The sequence below is a fragment of the Zonotrichia leucophrys genome, unplaced genomic scaffold (assembly GCF_028769735.1).
Source record: "Zonotrichia leucophrys gambelii isolate GWCS_2022_RI unplaced genomic scaffold, RI_Zleu_2.0 Scaffold_259_72637, whole genome shotgun sequence".
In the NCBI taxonomy this organism is placed as follows: domain Eukaryota; kingdom Metazoa; phylum Chordata; class Aves; order Passeriformes; family Passerellidae; genus Zonotrichia; species Zonotrichia leucophrys.
Genome location: NW_026992464.1, coordinates 30,970 through 35,699, shown reverse-complemented (window position 1 = coordinate 35,699; position 4,730 = coordinate 30,970). Strand labels below are relative to the sequence as shown.

Sequence of the window (4,730 nt, the reverse complement as noted above, 5' to 3'; positions counted from 1 at the left end):
CCGGCCCCGAGAGCACCCAGGCCCTGCAGCAACACCAGGGCCACCAGGGCAGCGGGGCAGGGCCACGGCAGCAGCACTGGCAACACCAAGTGCTGCTGCTGCTGGGCACAGCTGCTGGGCCAGCACTGATCTGCCCCCAGCTCTGCACACAGACATTGCTGCTGCAGCTCCAGAGAAGGAACAAAAGGGCATCTCTGCAGAAATCTTTGCTGGGAGATCTTTTAGTGCCTTTAAAGCCACCAAGAGCAACGCCCCTCATTGAGAGAGTCTGTGGCCGTAGGGAATGTGGAGAGAAACAAAATGAGAAATGGCACAAGGAATGGCTTTACTTTGTTGACAATATGAAAAAATTAAAACAAAGGAAACAGATCTCCAAAATGAAACCAACAAGAAGTATCAAAAATGAGTTTTATTACAAGTGATTTGAAGTAATTGACCAATAGTTTAATGTTCCTGAAAGCATCCAGTCATCAGTGTCCACACTGCAGCCTTGAGCTCCTGATTCCTCAGGCTGTAGATGAGGGGGTTCAGGGCTGGAGGCACCACCGAGTACAGAACTGACAGGACCAGATCCAGGGATGGGGAGGAGATGGAGGGGGGCTTCAGGTAAGCAAATGCTGAAGTGCTGACAAACAGGGAAACCACAGCCAAGTGAGGGAGGCAGGTTGAAAAGGCTTTGTGCCGTCCCTGCTCAGAGGGGATCCTCAGCACAGCCCTGAAAATCTGTGCATAGGTAACAACAATGAACACAAAACAACCAAATACCAAACACACACTAACTGCAAGAAGCCCAAGTTCCCTGAGGTAGGATTTGGAGCAGGCGAGCTTGAGGATCTGTGGGATTTCACAGAAGAACTGGCCCAGGGCATTGCCATGGCACAAGGGAAGGGAAAATGTATTGGCTGTGTGCAGCAGTGAATAGAGAAAGGCACTGGCCCAGGCAGCTGCTGCCATGTGGGCACAAGCTCTGCTGCCCAGGAGGGTCCCGTAGTGCAGGGGTTTGCAGATGGACACGTAACGGTCATAGCACATGACGGTCAGGAGGAAATATTCTGTTCCAAGGAAGAACAGAAAGAAAAAGAGCTGTGCAGCACATCCAGTGTAGGAGATGTTCCTGGTGTCCCAGAGGGAATTGTGCATGGCTTTGGGGACAGTGGTGCAGATGGAGCCCAGGTCGCTGAGGGCCAGGTTGAGCAGGAAGAAGAACATGGGCGTGTGCAGGTGGTGGCCGCAGGCTACGGCGCTGATGATGAGGCCGTTGCCCAGGAGGGCAGCCAGGGAGATGCCCAGCAAGAGGCAGAAGTGCAGGAGCTGCAGCTGCCGCGTGTCTGCCAATGCCAGCAGGAGGAAGTGCCTGATGGAGCTGCTGTTGGACATTTGCTCTGGCTGGCCAGGGGAACCTGTTCATGGAGAAAAACAGTGAAGAGTTAAAGGAGACACCTGTAACCAAAATCAAAGCCTTTTCCCATACACCCTACCCTGGAACACACAGGTGGTGTTTATTATTTTCAAGTTCTGATGTTTTCTTTATAAGTTCCCCCATGTCTTTCCTGGTATTCTTGGATATCAGACACCCTCAGCATTTTTCCTGCAGTTAGGGAGAACAGAGCAAGATCTGAGAAGCAAAGTGATGAGTGGAGAGTGAGGGGAGATGGTGTGTCATTCTGACCTGTTCAGAGTTTTTTTGAGCTTTAAACTTTCTCAGATGGAGAGTGATCACCTTCCCATGCTTCCCCTAAAATGTCGCCATGTACTGCTGAGAGCAGATGGATCGACGACAGCCCAGCTCCACATTTGCAGCCAAGGGCTCACGTTGCTGATTTCACCAACCCAACAGCATTTTCTGTGTCACAATACCTCTGCCTTTCCCCATCAATCTTATAATTCAGAGATTATCTAGGACAGGTTTGCATCTGGGATTGAAGCTCCCAGCTTGGACTGAAATGTCTGGGACACTTCCAAGTGTCCTTATGATGGCATTGGATGAAGGGAGATGCAGCTCCTTCCCTGGCTGCACTGACAGCATTGCCCAGAGCCGGGCACTGGGGACAGCGTCACCCTGAGCCAGCTGTGCCCCCTGCCAGAGCCCCCAGGGCCGGGCAGCTGCTCCCAGCCCTGTGCTCTGCAGAGGGAACTGGGCCCAGGGCTGCAGAGCTGCCCCACGGCTCTGCTGCAGCTCTGCCTGCACAGGAGGGGCTGCACGCCTTGGAGCCCCGGCCCTGAGGGCAGAGGCTGGGCTGGGGCACAGGAGGGAGGGGGCTTGTTCAGAGGGAGGGGCTGCACTGGAGGGGATCCTGTGGGCATCTCTAAACTCTCCCTGCCACAACATTGCTGGGTTTTGTTTTCTCTCATTGCCTGATCTTCTCTCTGCCTCCTGCAGATTTTCCTCCTGCAGGTGTTTCCCTGTGCCTGATCTCTCCCTGCCAGCACTCACAGACCCCAAATCTCTGTGCACTCTCCTTGGCCTGACAGAGCCCTGGCTGTTTGCAGGGCACTGGCTGGGGGCAGGTTCTGTTTGCAGCTTGGAGAAAGGACAGCTCAGACTGAGCCTGATGGTTAAGAGTAAAAGTGATGCTTGTGCTGTCCATGGGCAGAGTAGCTGAAAGCACATTAGGGATCTCCTGTGAACCTATTGATCACTAATAGGAACAGTTCAAATGTCTCAGACACCAGTCAAAATTCATAATCAGCCGTTAATATTTATACCCCCTTCCCTGCCATCAACCAGTAGTATGAAATGGAATACAAAATCTTTGGAAATTTCCACGTTCTTATCAAAATTCTTGTCTTGGAAATACTCCATGACTGATCAGAACCCTTAAGCATGTCAGAGGTTCATGAGCATTTCACCTCCCCTGCACCAGAAATACTCAGAGTTGTACTCACAGAGTCTGCAGGCATTGGGATGTTCCAGCTGCAGGAGATGGCTCCAGGAGCTGCAGCTGCATTGTCCTGCAGCCAGAGGTTCCTGTGCCAAGGGCTGGCAGTGATTGTGCCCCAGGCACTTCTCAGCACCTTCCCAGCCCTGACTGATTGAAGCTCTCTGTGCCTCTGTGCTGTGCCCGGGGTGGCTGCAGGCAGTGCCCCAGCCCTGCTGGGCTGGAGAAAAGCTGCTCATTGAGGGAAATGTGCTTTTGAAGCTCTTCTTGGTTACCAGGAGCTGCCTCTGTGCCAGGAGCCCAGCCCAGCTCAGCAGCACAGACACAGCACAAGGACTTTAATGAGCCTCTGGGGCTTTGTGCTCAGGCCCTGAACATCAGTCCCTGAGAGGGAGCTGAAGAAACTTCTCCAGAACGCCAAGTCAGATTCCAATTCCAAAGTTTCTTGGACTTGTAATGGGTCCCAGAGAGGCACACGACTGAGAAAGCATCCCCAGGCCCCAGGCAGAGCAGAGAATTGGAGGCAGTGCTGACAGGTGGGGACAAAGAGAAGCCAAGTCTTGGTGCCCTGGGGCACAGCAGCAGGGTCTGTGCCACCAAGGGCTGGGAGGAGACACCTTGTCCTGAGGCACTGGGGCCTCCTGGCACAGCCCCAGCCAGGCTGGGCACTGTCAGCCCCTTGTCCTGCCCTCAGCATCCCCCTAGCCCACATCCCAGTGGCCTCAAGGATCTGCTGGAAGGAGTCCCTGGGGAGCCTTGGCCAGGAATGGCCCTGGGGGCTCCTGAATGCTCCCTGCAGGGACTGCAGGTTTTTCAAAGGACTTTGGGTTTGGCTTTTGCCTTGGAGTCTCTGAGAGGTTTGTGCAATCATGGCCTCCAATTATCTGCTGTAATTAGTCCCTGGAGAGGCTTTGTCAGTAACAACACTCAGTGGGGCTCATTAATGCTTCAGGGTACTTCAGGTATTTTAAGGTACTTGGTGTTTCCCTGTTGATACAGACTCTGTGAGTGGTTTGTGCAATCATGGCTCCAGTTATCTGCTTTAATGAGTCCCTGGAGAGCTTTGTACTGACACTCAGTGGGGCTCATTAATACTTTGAGTTACTCAAGATTTTCAAGGTACTTTGGATGTTCTTTTCCACTCTGAATCTCTTAGAGGTTTTTTGTGCCATTCTGGCCTCCAATTTTTTTCCTCCAAGGAGTCCAGGAGGAGCCTGTGTTGGGGATTGACCTCAGTGAGACCCATTCATGCTTTGAGACACTTTGGGGTTTTCCTCTGACTTTGACTCCTGGAAAGGTTTGTGCAATCTCCTCTCAGGCCCTGAGGTTCCAGGGCTCAGCTCCAAATGCACCACAGGGCTCATTAGGATCAAGCAAGTCCTGACAAACCATGGCTCTGCCTTTATTTTCCTCTACTCTTGTGCAGTTCTTTAGGAATATTTCCTTTTACAGTTATGGAGAAATATTTCAAAGAGCTTGTAACAAATATGTATTCCTATCTTAAAGGATGTTTCTTATTGCTGTTCTTATCATACAAGAGGTGGTTGCAGCAGTCTGTGATTGATGTTGATCCAGGGTATCCCCTAAGGAGGTCTGGCCATGTCAGAGAAGTTTTACCTTGATAGCTGACCCCGTGTGGAAAACCTTGCCTCACATTCCCCAACCCCATGTGAGAAACTAGTTTTACTTTCAAAAATTTAAATCTTTTATTAAGACCTTATCAAAATACAACAGAAGACTGAATAAATAAAAGAATACAGCATCAGAAGCAAAGGATTCAGTCACTGTGTGCTAATCTACAAAATGGATGTTCTGTCTTTTATACCTCTTGCCCATCCCAAAATCTTGTCA

The 4,730-nt window shown here is 51.2% G+C and overlaps 1 pseudogene; it reads right to left on the bottom strand.

The window, feature by feature from the left end:
• Positions 1 to 444: 444 nt before the first annotated feature.
• On the bottom strand, positions 445 to 1,408 carry LOC135441363 (olfactory receptor 14A16-like; annotated as a pseudogene).
• Positions 1,409 to 4,730: the final 3,322 nt, after the last annotated feature.